The sequence below is a fragment of the Heterocephalus glaber genome, unplaced genomic scaffold (assembly GCF_053883595.1).
Source record: "Heterocephalus glaber isolate CG9 unplaced genomic scaffold, H.glaber_assembly_v1.0 deba00001553, whole genome shotgun sequence".
Classification (NCBI taxonomy): Eukaryota; Metazoa; Chordata; class Mammalia; order Rodentia; family Bathyergidae; genus Heterocephalus; species Heterocephalus glaber.
The window spans coordinates 12,066,644-12,088,373 of record NW_028258344.1 but is presented as its reverse complement, the minus strand read 5'-3'; the positions used below and the strand labels follow the sequence as shown (position 1 = coordinate 12,088,373).

Sequence of the window (21,730 nt, the reverse complement as noted above, 5' to 3'; positions counted from 1 at the left end):
ATAGGCCTAATTTGGGCAACAGAGAACCAGAAATAAATTCCAGTGATTATACCCGCCATAACAAAGTCTTTTCTAAGTATTTTTCTTGTCTGCATTACATAATCTGAGAAGAGACAGGCAAAGAATAAAAGATTGCAGCAATTTGCCATTGAGATCCTGGCATAAATACAGGAAGAGCACTATTGATATATAGGGTAACCAAGTAATTTTCATCAGCCTATTTTTACCTATTTTTTTAATTTTTTAATTTTTTACCTAGCTGCTTTAATTCTTTCCTTCCAATTCAAATGGAATAGTATTTCCTTTCTTTCTCAGAACCACCTCCAGTTGAGTGAGGGAACTTGAACTTTATTCATTCTTGATATTTTGAAATTGTTGATCTCTAGGATTAAGTATAGCAAGCCATAGTTGATGTTCCCTGGCCTACGACCATGCATAGTACTTAATTTTTGCCTCAAATAATCCCATATTCCTAGAACACATTTTACCAGTCTTTATCCATATAATGTTTAGAAAGTAACTAAGGGAATATTGATTTGTTTTCCAAGGAAGGAAGACATTGCCAAGCATAAAAGCAAATGAGGAATGCATAAAGGAAATGACTGATTGCCCTGACTACATGAAAATATATTAATAAATTAATGATGGAGGAAGCTGTTCATGACATGCTGCTACAACAAAGTCACACACACACTATAATGTCAGTTTTATAAAATCTATATCTAAGATTTGATTGATAGATAGATAGATAGATAGATAAAATATCCAAATGCTAAAACAGAGTAGGATTATGGGTGACTTTCATTTTCCTCTTTTTGATATTTAAATTGTTCCAATTTATCTGTATTAAAGAGGGTCAAAATAAGATATTTTTAAAATAAATTTAACCCAGACAAAACTGAATACATTTCATTCCCAAACTAAACTCAATTATGCTTAAATTTAGACTCAGTGACTGAATCCTATTTTCCCAGTGGTGGAACAAAGACAATGCATGGGTTTGCACTCTAATTTGATCCTGTTACAGAAAGGCAACAACTCAGAAAAGAAAAAGAAAACTAAAATGCCCTAAGTTCCCTAGATAAGCCATATTCCTTTGTTGTCTATATAATGTGAAACTTCACCTTTCCAGGCTCTGCTTGGTTATTCTAGAAAACCACTTTGACTTCCTGTTCCCACACATCTATACTCAACACATGGTAATAGCTAATACTAGTGCCAGAGTCTGGAATGTGATTCAAATGTACTATAGCAATTATTCAATGGCCCAAAAATAGGAAATGGAGACTTTCGGGGAAGAGAGTTATTTCCAAGGAGGTAAGTAGTAATATTTGGAGGCTATGATGAGTTATACGTATAGGATGGGGCTCAGAAGACTTGGAGCAGTGCTGGTGGAAGAAGTTCTCCAACTGAGAAGACTTTCCAGAATGGAGAGCTCTTCCTCCCTGGGTCCACGGGCTCCCAGGGAATACTCCTTTTAGATACTCATCTCTTTCAGTTTCTTTATGTCTTGCTGTACAAAAGGTAAAAAATATCATATAAACCATTCAACATGGGTGTGAAATTCAGTCTTTGATTAAGAAATATATCATTTTTTTTAAATCTTTAAGAAGAAAACATATTGCATTATAAAATTTGCCAAAAGCCAAAGAACAAATAATAGAGAGGGCTAACAAACCCAGATCAATATCTAATGAGCTCAGCTGAATAAGCAAATATTTTTTCTTAATTCCATACTAATAGAAAATAACATATAAAAGTGATATGCATTTTAAAAGTTACCTGACTTTGTTTGCTACAATTCTGAGTAATTATAATATTTTGCTTTCTGCTAGCCATTTAGTATTATTAGTTTCCCATTCTCTCATCTTTCCTTCCCCAACCTTCTCTTTAATCTTCCATATCCTCAATGTATCTCTTTCTCCATTTTTATAACATTTATATTATCTTATACAAACCAAGGCCTATATTAATATTTATTTCATTTCAATCTAATTAAAATTGAAATCCATTGCATCCCTTGTGCACCACTATCTCATAACAGACTGTTATGGCCATTGTTTATACAGATGTTCTTCCATTTACACAGTAGTACCAGACTAAAAATGAGCATTAAAGCTAAAGCAGTACAAAGCAATCTTAAAATTCAGTGACAGAAATTGTTTCTTCTGTGACTCTTAACATATTTGTCTGTCTCTGCATAAAAGCTTATTTTATTTTTTTAAAAATTGGCCCTATAAAATTGTCGTTCTCCTTTCTTAGTTGGATCAATATCTAATAAATAATTATTTTTCCTTTGCCCCTTCTATGTTTTCAAATATCTCTGAGAGTTACTTTTATGTGAACCATTGCTACCAACATTTCTTCTGGAACATCTTTATTCTTATCATCACAACCTTTCTTCATGTGTTGGTAAGTCTGTCTAGCTGTGTCTCTTGAAGTGTATGTTGCCAGCATCAACATTTCCAGTCAACTATTTGTTCTAAACTCCATTTACATTGGGATCAAATTATACCTCCAGCATTATCACTTTTCATTTCTTTGCTGCTCTTCATTTTAATTGAACAATTCCTTCTTTCTATCATCCACTTTCTGCAGGATACCCTATGTAGGTTTATCACTGTTAAATGAGACAACACAGCCATACACTTCGCTGTGTGTAAAAAACACACAGTAAGAAATGCACAATGGCCAATCACCCACTTGTAGACTTTGAGAGAAGTGACAAAACTGATCACAGACCTTGACATGAATCTATTATTTATATAGTGCTTTGTGGACTGAAGATCTAGCAGTGGCAAGTAAAAATTGCACTGTTTCTGGGAGGACTGGTGTTATCTAACTAAACTATAACTGAAATTTGTGTATATCAGAACCTTATATACATATTAGGTCTTCAAAATACCACAGAGATGGCCCTGACTTCTTATGAGTACATCCAACTAACCATTGTTAAAAGGCTCTCTTGGTGTAAAATTTCTAGAATTGTGAAGTAGTTTGACTTAGGAAAAAAGAATATACGTTCATCTAATAGTATATTCTTCTTAGTGACACAAAACATTTTAAATATGTATCTCTTAATAGAAAATATAGATTAATAGACAATATTACTCAGTCTTTATCTGCTCTGAGAGAATAGTCCCTCTGGGTAGCATAAGTATAAATTAAGTATAAAACTAACTAGAATTTACAAGATCAGCATGTGATTTTCAGTTCTTCATCCTCCATTCACAGAACTTATTGTTCATATTGCTTTTGAATTATTACCTATTTGACCATTTTGTATTTAATGTGCATCTTATAATGTTATAGTGTGACATTAACTATATTTATAAATTAATTTCCCCCTCCCCATTTTTATTTCTCTTGAAAGTCTCTTTTGCTCTAATTCTCCCAGTATTGAATTTTAAATAACTCCTTTGTGTTGAGATGGACCCACCTTGGAGCGGAAACATTCTTCTGTCCTAAATAATTTTACTGCATTATAGTCCATAGGATATTTTTCTGATTGATGGTGATGGTACCCCTTCCTTTTATCTCAATGGTGACAAGTTTAGTTCTTCCAGTGTGCCCTTCATTGATTGTGTAGTTATTATTTTTAGGTTCTAGGCAGTGATTCTAGTAGAAAAACAAAAATAGAAGAAATCTTAGAAGCTGTCTTTTTACAAGCCAATAATACTAATCTTCCAAAAGATGACCCTTGCTTTCCAGGTTGTCATGGAGCTCTAAGAAATGACCAACCAACCAAATCCAAAAATAGTGAACAGGAAGGAAACTGTTCTGCATATTTTGTCACACTACACAAGGATTTTAGTAATGGCAAAATTTATCTTTAATCTTAACCAAGGTTTATCTGGTGAATTCTGATTTATGACATGTATGTGTATATGGAGAAAACAAAACAGTGTTGGTAGGTGGTGAACACAAATAGATTCATTCTCTTTCTTAATTAACTTCAGTAATGCCCTAATCTAGTACCAAATATAATATTTGCCTGGCAGAAGGTAATAATCAAAACTTTATTTGATATATTTTAATTGAAAATCAAAGTCAGGTTTAGTGAAGCATTTTTGAAATAAATTGAAGGTACTTGCAGTTCCTAGGTATTGCCACACTGAGGCATGTGGTGCCTTACTTTGTGACTGGCAGATCAAGACTGCTAAAGTCTTCCTTGTAAGCAACAGTAGTAGATAAGAAATTAAACTCATAATATCCAGATGCAATTTGATTGATGCATGGATAGTGTGTATTGATTGATAGAAATATTTGCATTATAAGAAAAGCATACTCCTACATTCTTTGTAGATATTATATTTTAAAATAATAGAAATAGACATGTGGTCATGCTTTTTTTCTAGATACACCCAGCTAACCCATAAAAAAGAAATTATCTCTGTCCTATTATTTAAAGTATTCAAGTAAGATGGTCTCTCAATCATCCTAAGTATTTAATAGTCATCACACTGTGATCTTTCTTGCTTTGTCTAACCAGATGGAGAATAGCTACAATTCTTAGAGTCATAAAAATCACAAATATAGCATATGCAATACAATGACACCCTGCTTATTTGTCAGAGGAAGAACACATTCTAGCAAGCTTTGGAAATTAAATTCATTCCAGAGTAAAATGTTAAGGAACAGCTTCCTTGATTAATGTATAATTTAGAAATGAAGATTTTAAAAATTATGTTAGTGACCTCAAAATATATAAAACAAAAATTGACAAGATGTAAGAAAATTCATAAACCCAAAATAACAAAGTGAATCTTTTACCACAACTCAATGTTTTTTAAGTTTTTTAGCAAAAATATAAATATTAACAAGATAGCAAACTGAATCTAATAAATATCCATACAGTCCATACTGAACCATTAGTGAGCCAAACTTTCAACTCAAGAAGTTAAAAATGTAGCAAAATAGTTAACAATGAAAGAAATTGAAGAGCAGAAAACAATGAAAGAGAAAGCAAAGATGTAATCCCCCTATTGTGTCTTTTTTCCCATTTAATTAATTTCTCCTCTAGGCATATATACCTTTAGAGCTGAATTCTGTCATCCAGCGAGCTAATAATTTAAATATATTTTAAAATGCTACTCAAGCTGGGAGTGGTGGCACACACCTCTAATCCCAGCACTCTCAGAGTCCAAGGCAGGAGGATCCCAAGTTCAAGCCTAGTCTGTGCCACTTAGCAATTTACTGAGACCCTGTCTCAAAATGAGGGAGAGAGAGAGAAAGAGAGAGAGAGAGAGAGAGAATTGGAGTTCTACCCGAATTCCAAATTACAACAGAGTTTTATAACCCCGATACCAAAACCAGACAAGGACAAAATAAGAAAGGAACTTATAGGCTTATCTCATGTGGGAATGCAGATTCAAATATTAGCAATCTGAATCCAGCCAATATTTTAAGATTCATTGTAACCAAATAGGCTTATTCTGGAAATATAAGTATGGTTTAATAAAAGAAAATTCTTTATTCAAATGTATCATAACAATAACCAAATGATTGTGTACATACATGAAATTTTAGTTGTTGCTCAAATTCAACAACTGTTAATGACAAACTAAACCTAAGTATCAAATCAAATGTCTTTAATGTGATTGACCTTGGTTTCAAAATTAATGTGAAGAGAGAAAGATCAAGATTAGCCAAGATAATTTTCAACTAGAGCAAAACAGAGACACATCCTACCGGATACATCAGATTCCATATACACCATTGTATGTATTTGGTGAGTGAATATAAACCACAGCACAGAGGAGCAATTCCACCCACATGTGGAAACTCACTATTTAACAGAGGTAGTATGTTAACGCCCTCTCATTCATCACAGGTGAGAATGTTTATTGCTTTAGATTAAAAATGGCAACTGTTAGCAAAGCTGAGGGCATGTAAATCCATAACCCAGCAAAAATATTCCTAGAAATGTACCATAGATTTTCACATTATGTCTAGAAGAAATGTGCAATAATATTCTTTTCAAGATAATAGTGAAATATCAAATGCAAGCTAACTGTCCATCAACAAAATAAGGGATCAATATATTGTATATTTACCTGTACTGAAATACAGTTTATCACTCATAATGAAAAAGCCCTCAATTTAATGTCAAAAATACATTAGAAAAAGAGAAGACTGAAGATTAATACATCATGATTTCATTTGCATAAACTTTTAAAGCATATATAAAATATTATATGCTATCCATGAATTCACATATATAGCAAAGCATGGATGAAAATAAGAAAATAAAAATGTTAAATTTAGGATAGGAATTAACTTGGTGGAAGAGAAGAAAATGGGATTGGAGTCATTTTTTTTTAGGGAGTCATTTTTAAAAGAGGGCCTCTAGTTTTATCTATATTGACCCAATACCTTTTTTAAAGATTTTATAAATATGGCAAGATGTGTTGCTGGGTATACAGGTATCATATTCTTCATTGTATTTTCTCTATTTGCTTAAAATATATTGTAATTTTAAAAGAAAATTAATCCTGAATAACCAGGGTATCAAAGATGAAATCAAAATTAAAATTTTAAAGTGTCTTTTTACAAATGACAATGACAACACAACATACAAAAATGTATGGGATGCATTAAAGGCAGTCCTGTAGAGGAAAGGTTATAGCAATAAATGTCTATGTTTAAAAAGAAGGAAGATCCCAAATAGACAGCCTAATATTGTATGTCAAGGAGCTTAAAAAAGAAAAAACTAAATCCAGAGTTAACAGATAGACAAAAATATTAAAAATCTGAATTCAAATAAATAGAAAACACATAAGTGATAGAAAATATAAATGAAAGCAAAACTGGATATTTAAAAAAATAAAATCAGCAAACCCCTAGTCTAGTTAAGAAAAGAACATTCAAATGAATGAAAAAGAAAAGTGGGGGGAAAAAAGTAGAGGCTTTAAAACAAATGCCTGAGAAAAAAGATATGAGGAATTGTTTTATAAATAAGTACCAAAAAATGGAATACCTAAAGGAAATAAAATGCTAGAAAAATGTAACCTTCCAAGTTTGAATCATGTAATAGAAATCATGTAATAGAAAGATGAATAGCAAAGAGACTGAAGAAGTAATCTAAAATTTTCCAAAAAGGAAAATCCCAGGATGACTCCATGGCTAAATTCTACCAAATAATCAAAGAATTATTCCCAAAACTTCTTGAATTCTTCCAAATATGCTTCTTTAGGGACTATTTCTGAACACATTTTACAAGGTCAACATCACCTTGATACCTAAGCCAATGATACCATAAGAAAACTAAAGGCCAATATATCTGATGAACATTGATGCAAAAGTCACTTTAAAAATTAGCAAATTAAATCCAGCAGCAGATCAAAACAGTTATATATATTAATCAAATGGGATGTATTCCTGATATGCAAGGCTGGATTAAGCATACAGAAATCAGCCAGTGTGATACATCAGGTTAACAGACGAAAAGATAAAAATGACATGATTATTTCAATTGACACAGAAAAAGCTTTTGAGAAAGTTCAGTATTTGGCTCCGCCCACTTTCCACCAGGAGATCTAGCCAGAGACCTAGCCGGTGATGACCCCCGGGCATGCCCACCAGCCTCCAGTTTGGCCACGAAGGCGCCCACCCCACTGCATCTCTGGGCTGTGCACCCACCTGGATCCACACTACAGTGGCACAGGGGAATATAAAGACCATTGTCCTGAGCTACAGAAGTGAACAACAGAGAAAGGGCCTCTCTCAGGCTCCCTGATGAAAACTGAAGCCCACTGGAAAAGTGAAGAGACTCTCTGCAATAAAGGCACACCCGACCACCGTGCTTGATGAATTGGAGGGATCATCACTTCCCATCAGAACCTGGACTATCTTCAGGGGAAAGGCAGCTGGAACCTGCAGTAGAACCTTGCAGAGTTCAATCTACAGGAGAACAGAGAGCTCAACTTGGGACTTGAAGCCAGAAATCTGCCTGAATCTCACAAGTCTGTGACTGGCTTACTGAGACTCATTGACTTATAACTATACACTGCTGCCCCCATAGTCTATTGTGACAGCAGAGACATACCCTGAAGGAGGCCCTTCATTTTTATCTTTTATTTGTTATTTTCAAAATTACCACTATTTTTTTGCTCTTATTTTTAATATTTTTCCTTCTTTGCTACTCTTCTAAAATTTTTATTTTTCTCTTTTTCCTTTCTTTTCTCTTTTCTTTCTCTCTCTCTGCCTCACTCCCTTGCTGTCCCACATTGTTCTTCATCTCCCTTTGTGTTTCTGTTCTGCCCCTAATTCGTATTTCTTCTTTATCTTTCTTTTCTTCTCTTTCCTTCCCTTGTCTGTGCCCTCTGGCCTCACTGCTAACCTTCCCCTATCCTTCTACTTACCTATTCCTCCCTCCTCAATTCCTTCTAACTTCCCATCCCAAAGGATAAAGTTGCTATATTGAAGAGTTTATTCACTATAAACATATGTTGGGTTGGTCCTTGATTTTGATTTAATTCACACAGTTAAAGGTGATAGATTAATAACTACCACGAATTGTCATTTTCTAACAGATACTTGATGCTATTGTGTTGCTGATTGTATCACTTGGGCTAAGGTGTTGTAATTGATCTAATCAGTTGTCCTTCCTGGTATAATGAAAATAAGACAGCCTCAGAGCCATTATAGGCTCAAAACCTAAAGACCAGCTACATGTGAAAGACACCTCTGAGAAGAAATCATTCCATAAGTACAGCAACAAAGATATTTACAATAAGCAACTTCAAAGTATCAACCCAGGAAGTAAACCAAGGACATTACCAAAAACAAAAATGAGAACACATTTAAGTAAGGCACAAATTCAGACTTCCACCCCACAAAAGCCAAATCCTGGGGGAAATGAGGTGGAAAAGTCTGATAACCAACCACCTGGACACCCTGAACTTATAGCACAAGAAGTAACAAAACAGATGAATGAGGCTCTAGAAAAATTCAAAGCAGAAATAATCTCCCAGATAACTACAGAGATGGTGAACAGAGTGAAAGACATGATTAGAGACTCTAGAATACAAACAGATAAAAAAAAATAGATGAACTCAGAAACATGCTGGAAGCCATGAATGCCCAGCATAAGAAAGAAATGGAAACCATGATCCCCCAAAATAAGAAAGAAATGGAATCCATGAGACAGATTCAAACAGATATTCAGGAGATTAAAAACTCCATTGAAAGCATGCACAGCAGATTAAGGGAATCTGAAGATGGAATATCAGATATAGAAAACAAGATTGCAGTTAAGGACCATGAAAACAGAGATCTCTTCAAAATAGCAAGGGACCATGAGAAATCAATCCAGCAGCTGCTAGATGATGCAAAGAAGAATAACACAAGGAGGTGAAGGGAGGGGAAGGGGAAAGGAAAGGAGGGAAAGGAAAAACTATGAGAAAAGAAAAAAAAGGAAACGATGTCTATGTAAACAGGGAAGGGTGGAGGGAGTGAAGGGTGCACAGGTAATGGGGAAAAAATAAGAACCAAGATACATCATGTACAGGCACAAAACACCCAATGATAAATGTAAATGAATTGTATACCTAAAATGTACCAATAAAAGAACTTAAGGAAAAAAAAAAAAAACAAAGAAGAATAACATAAGACTGAGAGGAATCCATGACAAAACAGGAGAAAGTACAACTGACATAAAAGAACTGTTCACAGAAGTAATAGTAGAAAACTTCCCAGACAGAGGTGGAGAATTGGACATACAGATAAGTGAGTCATATAGAACTCCAACTAGCTATGATCAAAAAGAATCTACACCTAGACATATAATAGTCAAGATCCCAGAAACCCAAAAGAAGAACAAAATCCTACAGGCAGTTAGAGAAAATAAATAAATCACCTACAAAGGAAAGCCCATCAGAGTCACACAGACTTCTCAACACAAACCCTCAAATGAAGGAGACCCTGGAGTAAAGTATTTCAAGCCCTAAAAGAAAGTAACTTCCAACGTAGACTGTTGTGTCCTGCAAAATTATCTTTCAAAATAGATGGAGAAATTAGATACTTCCATGACAAAGAACACCTGAGAAATTTCATGAACACCAAACCAGCACTCCAAACAATTCTAAGCAATATCCTAGAAAAAGACAATGAAGGTGACAACTCCATGAGGCCCAGTAGAGGGAAGCCACCAGGCAAGGTAAGAAACTAAGGAAGGGGAAAGGGAAAGGGGGAAAAAATAAGAAATAAAAGAGCCAACAGCAGCAAAACATCATGACAAGGATGAGTCAATATCTATCAATTACAAGTATCAATGTTCATGGCCTGAATTCACCAATCAAAAGAAATAGACTGACAGATGGATTAAGAAGCAAAATCCAGCAATATGCTATATACAAGAAACACACCTAACTCAAAAAGAAGTTCATAGACTGAAAATAAAAAGATGGAAAACAGTTCTCCACACCACAGGAACCCAGAAAAAAGCAGGGGTAGCAATCTTATTTGCAGACAAAGTAGATTTCAAAACAAAACTAACTAAGAGAGACAAAGATAATCACTACATCCTTGTGAAGGGAACAATCCAAGTGGAAGAGATGACTATCCTAAATATATATGAACCAAATATGAATGCCTCCAACTGTACAAAACAAATATTGATGGACATGAAAAATCAAATAGGGCTCCTAGGGCAGAGATGCTCAGCCAGTCTCAGAACACAGAAGGAAGCTCCCCACCTCCATCCCAGGTTCCTAGGGCAGAGAAGCTCAGCCAGTCCCAGCACCCAGAAGGAAGCTCCCCCAACACCATCCCAAGCTCCTAGGATGGAGAAGCTGAGCCAGTCCCAGAACCTGGAAGGAAGCTCCCCCACTGCCATCCCAAGCTCCTAGGGCAGAGAAGGTGAGCTGTGTGGGAGCCAGAAGCAACCCCTCCCATGGAAATGAGAAGACACATAAACAAGTCTCAAAAACAGACTTCTGGATCACCTACAGCAACCCCAAAGGGAAACGAGATGAAACAATCTGATACTCAATCACCTGGACTCTCTGAACTGGCAACAAAAGAGGATCTGGGAAAAATGAAATCAGAAATAATTACTCAGATAACAGCAAAGATTTTGCTCATGGTGCAAGACATGATTAATAAATCTAGAGAGGACACAGATTTAAAAACTAGCGGATCTGAGGAACATGATGGAATCCCAGCATAGGAAACAAATGGAATCCATAAAACAGATGCAAATAGATTACCAAGAGATTAAAAACTCCATCAAAAGTCTGCACAGCAGAATGAACCAATGTGAGGATAGAATTTCACATATAGAAGATAAGATTGCAATTAGTGAGGAGGAAAAGAAAAATTGCTTTAAAATTGTAAAGGAACATGAGAAATCAATCCAGAAGCTGCTAGATGATGCAAAGAAGAATAACATAAGACTGATTGGAGTCAATGAAGAAACAGGAGAGAGTGCAGATGACATAAAAAAAACTGTTCACAGAAGTGATGGCAGAAAACTTCCCAAGCAGGGGAAAAGAACTTGACATACAGACAAGTGAGGCATATAGGACTCCAGCTAGCCTTAATCAAAAAAAAATCTACACATAGGCATATAATAGTTAAGATTCCAGAAATCCAACAGAAGAACAAAATTCTACAAGCAGTGAGAGAAAAGAAACAAATCACATACAAAGGAAAGCCCATTAGAATCACAGCAGACTTCTCAATGCAAACCCTCAAGGCAAGAAGAGCTTGGAGTGATGTATTTCAAGCCCTAAAGGAAAACAGCCTCCAACCCAGATTGAGGTACCCTGCAAAACTATCTTTCACAATTGATGGAGAAATAAGATACTTTCATGAGAAAGAGCACCTCAGGAACTTCATGAATACCAAACCGGCACTCCAAAAAATTTTAGACAATGCCCTAGGAAAAGACAATGAGGATCACAACCGCAGAAAACCCAGCAGAAAGAATCCACTGGGCATGACAAATTAAACCCAAAGGGGGAGAATGCAACAAAAAGAAAAAGTCATGACAAGGCTTTTAAAACTTTTGACTTCATCTCCCTAATGAGTGTATAATTCAATCTTATTATTGTACTGATTAGTATTTTTCTGATTCTAGAGTTGCACACCATTCCTTGTGCTATACTGGCTATTTATCATCTTCTTATGTCTACATTTTAATTGGGTTGTTTATTAATGAGCTCTAAGAATTCTTTATATATTCTGATCATAGGCTATATGTATTGTAAATATGGTCTGTTTAAGGACTGCTTTTCATTTTAATGATGTCATTTAAAGTTCTAAATTTTGATGGAATCCCATTTATCAATTTTTGTCTTTTATACATCATGTCTTTTGTATCCTAGGTAGTTCTTGCCTACCCTGAATTCATAAATATTTTCCCTTATAATTTCTTCTTAAAGTTTCATACTTTTAGGCTTTCTTATTTAGGTTCATAGATACCTTCAAGTTATTTTCATGTATGGAAAAAAAAGCATTGAGGTTAATTTTTTATATACGGATATCTGGCGTTCTAGTGCCATTTGCTGCAAACACTCTCTTCCTTGGCTCTTGAATTGAGTTTATATTCTATAAAATGCTAATGTTAAATAATCTTTCAAAGCTCAGTGGACCATATATGTGTGGTTCTATTTCTAGATTCTCTGTTTTATTCAAATGATCTATATGTCTTTCCTTACACCAACACTGCCTTGATTACTATAGCTTTAGAAGAAGTCTTAAAGTTAGGTACTAAAAGTCTTCCAACACTGTTTTTGTTTTTGTTTTTGTTTTTAACTTTTCTAGGTCCCTTGTACTCCTACATAACTTTTAAATTTCAATATCCAATTCTTCATTTATAGCAAGTATACACAGATCTGAATTTTTATATATACCTTCTGTTTTCTAATCCTGCTAAATTCAAGTACAAGTTCTAGGGGCTCCTAGAGATTTCTTAGTATTTTCTCTGTAGATGGTCATTTCATCTACATATAAAGATTTTGCTTCTGCCATGCCAATCCTATCCTAGTTGTGTCATTTTATTGCCAGACTATTTTGGTGGGGCCTAGGTTTCAAAGTTTAATGTACAGATAAAGAGTAAGCATATCTGCCCTTGTTCCCCACCTTAAGGAGAAAGCATTGTATCTTCTCCATTTACATAAGGTGTTCTTGAGGGAAGTATGAAGTACATGTCTTTAATCGGTTGAGAAGGTTCTGTTCTACTTCTAGGCTCCTAATAGCTTTTACCATGAACAGCTGTAGAATTTAGTCCAATACTTTTTCTCCAACTACTGACAGGATCATATGGCTTTTTCTTTTCCTCTGTTAAAATGATGACTTTTGAGGGTGGATCTTCCAGTGCTGAACCAATGCTGCCATCCCTATAATAAAAACACTTTCTACATCCTGCCAGATCTGACTTCCAATAGTTCGTTTTGTTAAACAAATTTCTATGTATGTTCATACTTTTTTCTTCTATTATCTTTATCCAGTTTTAGGATTAGCACAATGTTGAGTTCCTAAAATGAGGGGAGAAGTGTTCCTTCTTTTTTCTGCTTTAATTGTTTGATATAATTTATCAGTTAAAATGTTTATGAGCCTGCTGTTGTCATATAGGTAGGTTTTCAAGCTAGGAATATACTTTCTTTAATAAGTGCTATTCAAATTTTATATTTCCTCCAGAGTTAGTTTCATTAATTTGTCTTCCAAGGTACTTCTTAGAAGTTGTCAAATTTATTTCAAAAAAGATTTTTGTCATATGCTTTCTATATCCTTTTAAATTCTGTAAAATCTGTGGTAATGTCTCCTAGATCTTAATATTGTAATTTAAAAAAATGTATAACTGATATTGTGTAGCAGGAAGAAAAGGTCTAAAAGACCAGGGGAATTGGGAGGGGTAGGGGAAGGGAAAAAAGGGAAAGGAAAAAATATGAAAAGAGGAAAAAAAATGGAAACAAGGTCTTTGCAAATAGGGAAGGGTGGAGGGGATGAAGGGAGGGCAAGGGAAGGGGAAAAAAATAAGAACCAAGATATTCATGTAAAGGTACAAGATCCCAGTGATGAATGTAAATGTATTTTATACCAAAAATGTACCAATAAACTTAATGAGAAAAAAAATCAAATAGGAACTAATACAATTGTAGTGGGGGACTTCAATATTCCACTATCACAAATAGACAGATCATCTAGACAAAAAATTAACGATGAAATTTTAGAACTGAACCAACCTATTGAAAAAATGGACTTACTAGATATTTACAGAGTGTTCCACCACACAAAATCAGAATACATATCTTTTTTGGCTGCACACGGGTCATTCTCCAAAATAGACTACATGATAGCTCATAGGACATGTCTAAGTAAATGTAAAAGAATTGAAGTTGCCCCCTGTATATTATCAGGCCATAGTGCAATAAAATTGGAGGTAAATAACATAAGAAACCACAAAACTCCCACAAACACATGGAAATTGAATAACACTCTCCTGAACAACCAATGGGTCACAGAGGAAATTAAAGAAGAAATTACATAATTTCTACAAGTAAATAATAATGCCAGTACAACATACAGGAATCTATAGGACACAATGAAAGCAGTTCTACGTGGGAAATTCACAGCAGTCAATGCCCATATTAGGAAAACAGAGAGAACTCAGAAAAATAACCTAATGCAGAACCTCAAGCTCCTAGAAAAAGAAGAGCATAACAAACCCAAAGCTTATACAAGAGAGGAAATTATAAAGATCAGACCAGAAATCAATGCAATGGAGACTAAGAGAACAATACAAAAAATTAATGAATCAAAGAGTTGGTTTTTCAAAGAATAAATAAAATTGATAAACATTTAGCCAACCTTATCAAAAAAAGGAAAGAAAAGGCTCAAATCCATGCAATTAAGAATGAAAAATGTTGTTACAACAGACCCAGCAGAAATCTAGAGGATCATCAATACCTACTTCGAGAACCTGTACTCTAATAAAATGGGAAACACAGAAGAAATGGACAGATTCCTAGATACATGCGAATTGCCAAAGTTAAATGAAGAAGATATAGAAATTCTAAACACCCCATTTACAATGAGTGAAATTGAAAATGTAATAAAAAATTTACCAACAAAGTAAAGCCCAGGTCCTGATGGCTTCACTGCTGAATTCTACAAGACATTAAAAAAGAACTAATGCCATTACTCTTTAAACTCATCAAGGAAATTGAAAGGGAAGCAAGGCTTCCAAACTCATTCCTGGAAGCAAGTATTACTTTGATTCCAAAAGCAGGGAAAGACCCAACCCAAAAAGAGAACTACAGGCCAATCTCCCTAATGAATGTAGATGCAAAAATCCTCAACAAGATACTGGCAAACAGAATACAGAGGGTCATCAAGAAGATCATACACCCTGACCAAGTCGGATTTATCCCAAGGATGCAAGGATGACTCAACATTCATAAATCAATAAATGTAATACACTATATTAACAGAGTCAAGGACAAAAACCATATGATCATCTCAATAGATGCAGAAAAGGCATTTGACAAAATCCAACACCCATTCATGATAAAAATGCTACAGAAAATTGGAATATAAGGTCTTTATCTCCACCTGATTAAAGCTATTTATGAAAAACGAACAGCCAAAATCATACTAAATGGTCAAAAACTGAAAACTTTCACGCTAAAATCAGGAACAAGACAAGGATGCCCACTATCACCACTCCTGTTCAATATAGTTCTGGAAACATTAGCCGTAGCAATTAGACAAGAGAAAGAAATAAAAGGAATAAAGCTAGGAAAGGAAGAAGTTAAACTGTCATTATTTGCTGATGATATGATACTTTACATAGAAGACCCAAAACAACTCGGCCAAAAGACTTCTAGACCTAATTGACAAATTCAATAGAGTAGCTGGATATAAATTAACACTCAAAAAACAATAGCCTTCTTATACACAAATAGCAGACTCATTGAGAGAGAAATTAGGAAAACAATTCCTGTTACAATAACATCCAAAAAAAATGAAATATCTAGGAATCAACCTACCAAAGGAAGCAAAAGACCTCTACACTGAAAACTACCGCACTCTGAAAAAGGAGACTGAGGAGGATATAAGAAAATGGAAAGACATCCCTTGTTTCTGGGTAGGAGGAACCAATATAGTGAAAATGGCCATACTTTTAAAACTACTGTATAGATTCAATGCAATGCCAATTGAAATTCCAACAATATACTTCAAAGAACTAGAGAGAACAATGCAAAAATTCATTTAGAACCAGAAGAGACCTAGAATAGCAAAAGCAATTCTAGGCAACAGAGACATGGCTGGAGATATCACAACCCCCAACTTGAAACTATACTACAAAGCCATTGTGATAAAAACAGAATAGTACTGGCAAATAAACAGACCCGAGGATCAGTGGAATAGATTAGAAGATGCAGAAACAACTCCAGACATTCTCAGCCACCTCATCTTTGACAAAGGAGCCAACCACCCTCATTGGAGGAAAGATAGCCTCTTTAATAAATGTTGTTGGAAAAACTGGATTTCAACCTGCCAAAGATTAAAACTAGACCCATACCTATCACCATGCACTAAACTAAGATCAAAGTGGATTAAAGATCTAAATAGTAAGACAGAAACAGTAAACTTGCTGGATGATAAGTTAGGTAGAACTCTTGAAGACATTGGCATAGGAAAAGACTTTATGAACAAAACCTCAGTAGTATGGGAACTAGCAGAAAGAATCAACAACTGGAATTTCACCTTATTAAAAAGCTTCTGCACTGCAAGAGAAAGTACCAACAGAGCTAAGAGACAACCTACAATCTGGGAAAAAAATTTTAGCAGCTGTACTCAAACAAAGGTCTACTATCTAGAATATACAAAGAATTGAAAAAAATTAGACCCCCCCCCAAATTCAAAGACCCAATTCAAAAATGGGCATCTGAAATGAACAGACATTTCTCAGACAACAAAATAGAAATACCAAATAAACATATGAAAAAATGTTCAACGTCACTGTTCATTTGAGAGATGCAGATGAAAACAACACTGAGATTCCACCTCACCCCACAAAGAATGGCTGCTATCAAGAAATCAACCAATAACAAATTCTGATGAGGGTGTGGAGGGAAAGGAACCCTTCTCCATTGCTGGTGGGAGTGCAGACTGGTGCAATCACTGTGGAAATCAGTATGGAGATACCTCAAAGAACCAGAGCTAGACGTCCCATTTGACCCTGCTATTCCCCTGCTGGGTATCTTCCCCAAAGAATTAAAAGAATCATATCACAGCAATAGATGTGTACCCATGCAGCACAGTTTGTAATAGCTAAAGCTTGGAAACAGCCCAATTGCCCATCAACTGGAAACTGGATAAAGAAGATATGGGGTTTTTTATAAAATGGAGTATTACTCAGGCATAAAGAATGAGAAAATAGAAACATTTATAGCTAAATGAATGCATATTGAAGCCATACTCTTAAGTGAAATAAATAGGACACACATGTGTAAATACCAAATAGTTTCTCTAGTGTGAGAAACTCAAAGTGTAAATAAGGATTAAAATTATTAAAATGAATAATTGATAATTTGAAATAGGAAAAGGTCCAAAGGTGTAGGGGTGGTGGGAGGGGAAGGGGAAAGGGAAGAAGGGAAAAGAAAAATTATGAGAAAAGGAAGAATATAGAAATGAAATCTATGTAAATAGTGAAGGGTGAGGGGGTGAAGGGCACACAGGTAATGGGGAAAAAAAATAAGAACTAAGATACATCATGTACAGGTACAAGCACCCAATGATAAATGTAAATGTGTTGTTTACCTAATATGTACCAATAAAAGAATTTAAAAAAAAAAAAGAAAGTTCAGTATTCTTTCTTGATTTAAAAATGGTAACAGTTTTGGTATAAAAGTGCAATCCTCATCATCATAGAGGCCATGTACGAAAAACCCACAGCTAACATAATCAACAGGGAACAGAGGAAAATTTTTCCACTAAGGTCTAATATAAGCCAAGGATGCCCATTCTTGCCACTTCCATTCATAATAGTACTGAAAATACTAGCATGACCAATCAGATTAGTAAAAGAAATAAGGTCACTCAAATCAGAAAGAAAAAGTAAACTTATCCATATTTGCAGATGACAAAATGCTATATGTGGAAAACCTTGAAGATCACACACACACACACCTAATAAATGAATTTGGTAAATTTGCAAGATACAAAATCAGCATAAAAAATCAGTAGCAATCCTATACACAAGTAATAACTTATCAGATTAAAAAAGCTTAAATACCATTTACAATGCCATCAAAAAAATAGGAATCAATTTAACCAAGGAAGTGAAAGATTTATATACTGAAAACTATAAAATATCGATGAAATCAATTGAAGAAGATAAGTTAAAAGACTACCTTTGTCATGGGTCAGAAATAATGTTAAAATGTCAATATCCCAAAAAAATACAGATCTAACACAAACATAAAGTTGTCCTCATTCCCATCTTCAGAGCTGTATTATTTATAATAGATAAGATATGGATTCAACATTAGTGTCCATCAACAGACAAATGAGTAAAGAAAAGGTTGAAGAGCACTTGAGTTGGAGAAACCTGAATAAAATGGAACCATTTCCACTTAGATTTCTAGTATGGCTAGCCACATAGGAACTAGCATCATTTGTGCTCAGAAAAGGTGAGACTTCCCCAGTCTATTCTGAAACAAGTGAGCTACCCTCCCCAAGGCCAGGAGGGAAAGAGAAATTACCATGACATTTTCCTATCATTTCTTTCCTGTCTTTCTGCCCATATCCTTTCCCTCCATCTCTTCTTTCTATAAAGTGACATGGAAAGCCATAGCTCCCAAACTGTAAGGGAGGGATATAGCTAACCACATAGCTTCACCTCTGTTGTTCCCCTACAGTAGATTCCTCTAAGCATTGAAAAAGCTATGCCTATGGTATTAGAGAAAAACAAAATTTCAGAATTTCTATAATTGATCACATACTAGACATTTCCCTTGACTCTGAGCCATCACACAGTTAGTAGAAATTTGGCATATACATGGAAGCTCTGTTGATCTAATTGGTAACAAATTATTATTGATCCTTTAAAAAGAGACCAAGAGAGGGCTGGGGATTTAGCTCAATGCTGTCACCACCTGCCTCACAAGTGCAAAGTCCCGAGTTCGATCCCTGGTACCAAAAAGAGAGAGAGAGAGAGAGAGAAGAGAGAGAACCATGTTAACATTTCTCAACTTAGGTTAATCTCATGGATATTTGAATTATACATAATAAAATTTGTATTTAACATATGCTTGAGATTACTCCTATGTTTTCAACCTCATTTGTAATATAGTGATAGTTTCTTTAAAAAACTATATTATCAGATTCTTTTCTCTTTTTTTTTTTTGGCAGTATGTAGAAAGTGGTTTTGTTTTTTTGGGGGTTTTTTTATTAAATTCTTTTATTGGTACATTGTAGGTATACAACACAATTACATTTCTCATTGGGAATTGTACCTTTACATAATGCATCTTGGTTCTTATTTTTTCCCCATTCCTAGCCCTCCCTTCACCCCCTCCACCCTGCCCTATTTACAAAGACTTTATTTCCATTTTTTCCATTTCTCAGCATTTTTCCTTTCCCTTCTTTCCTTTCCCCTGCCCCTCCCACTACCCCTACCCCTTTGGACCTTTTCTTCCTATTTTGCATTATCGATTATTCATTCTAATCATTGGTACATTTTAGGTATACAATAGAATGACATTCATCATTGGAAATTTGCACCTTTGCATAATCTCTCTTGGTTCTTATTTTTCACCCTTGCCCAGCCCTCCCTTCAACCCCTCCAGTCCTCCCTATTTACAAAGATTTTGTTCCTATTCTTCCATTTTCTCATATTAATCCCATTCCCTTCTATCCTTTCCCCTAGCCCTCCCACTTCCTTCCTCTTTGCCCCTTTTCTTCCTATTTCACATTACCTATTATATATACATTTAGTCCTTATTTACACTTTCAGTTTCTCACACCAGAGAAACTACTCAGTATGTATACATGTGTGTCCTATTTATTTCACTTAAGAGTATCCCCTCAATGTGCATCCACTTAGCTATAAATGTCTCTAATTTCTCATTTTTTATGGCTGAGTAGTACTCCATTTTATTTTTTAAAAACCACATTTTCTTTATCCAGTCTCCAGTTGATGGGCATTTGAGCTGTTTCCAAGTTTTAGCTATTACACACTGTGCTGCTACGAACATGGCCACACATATATCACTGTGATTAGAAAATGCAGAAACAACGCCAGACAGACTCAGCCATTTCATCTTCGATAAAGGACCCAAACACCCTCACTGGAGGAAAGATAGTCTTTTTAATAAATGATGCTGGAAAAACTGGGCTTCAACTTGCCAAAGATTAAAACTAGACCTATATCTCTCACCATGCACTAAACTAAATTCAAAATGGATTAAAGATCTAAATATTAAAATAGAAACTCTGAACCATTTGGAACAGAGGTTAGGTAGAGCCCTTGAAGACATCGGTGTAGGAAAAGATTTTATGAACAAAACCTCAGTTGCCCCTGAACTAGCATAAACAATCAACAAGTGGGATCTAGTCTTATTAAAAGGCTTCTGCACAGCAAGAGAAACCACCAGCAGTGTGAAGAGACAATCCACAATGTGGGAAAAAAATCTTCAACCTGCTCTTCCTCAGACAAAGGTCTACTATCTCGAATCTACAAAGAACTTAAAAAGATCAGACCTCCCAAATTTAAAGACCCAATCTGAAAATGGGCATCTGAAAGGAACAGACATTTCTCAGACAAAGAAGTAGAAATAGCAAATAAATACATGAAAAAATGTTCGACATCATTGGTCATTCGAGAGATGCAAATGAAAACTCCACTGAGATTCCACCTTACTCTAGAAAGAATGGCTGCTATCATGAAATCAACCAATAACAAATGCTGGCAGGGCTGTGGGGAAAGAGGAACCCTGCTCCACTGCTGGTGGGAGTGTAGACTGATGCAACCACTGTGGAAATCAGTATGGAGATACCTCAAAGAACTAGGACTGGAAGTTCCATTTGACCCTGCTATTCCACTGCTAGGGATCTTCCCCAAAGAATCAGATTATTTTCTATGCATAGAATTTTTAACATGTAAATACAGAATACTACTTATTATAGATTCAGAAATTCTATTTAAAGAATAAGAGAAGATTGACATTTTAAGGATTAAATTGAGAGAAACAAATGGATTCATACTGTCAACAGATACAAAGTTTTGACTGTAGAAAGTAAGTCTAGAGATCTTCTATACACTGTAGTCCCTGTAGTTAACAATACTGTATTGCATATTTAAAATTTTGCTCAAATGACATATTCTGTATGAAGTGTTTTTATCACACAAAAGATAAAAGAAGGTGGAGAGAATGTTTGGAAATGATAGATGTGTTTATGGCATAGATAATGGAGATGTTTTCACAAGAGTATACTTATTTCTAAATTCAGTAAGTTGAGTATATTAAATATGTACTGCTTTTTGTATGTCGAAGAGACCTCAGTAAAGTGGAATTCTTTAAGAAAACTACTTTAAACCATGATTTTAATATAATAAAATTTAAGCAATCAAAATGAATTAAAATTAAAAATGAAACTCCTTCCCACACATTGTCCTCTATTCCACCTCCCCAGGAATAACCACTGTTATAAATTTCTTATATATTCCTCCAAGCTATTATACACATAGATAAAAATACATTAAAAAGAACTTTTT

The 21,730-nt window shown here is 34.9% G+C and overlaps 1 protein-coding gene and 1 pseudogene across 2 annotated transcripts in view; one reads left to right on the top strand and one right to left on the bottom strand.

The window, feature by feature from the left end:
- Positions 1 to 21,730, bottom strand: part of LOC147824140 (uncharacterized) — a 206,394-nt pseudogene that overhangs the window by 43,327 nt on the left and 141,337 nt on the right. The window lies entirely within an intron of this gene.
- Cpa6 (carboxypeptidase A6) overlaps positions 1 to 21,730 on the top strand; it is a 389,851-nt gene that overhangs the window by 298,562 nt on the left and 69,559 nt on the right. The gene's annotated exons all lie outside the window — the stretch shown is intronic.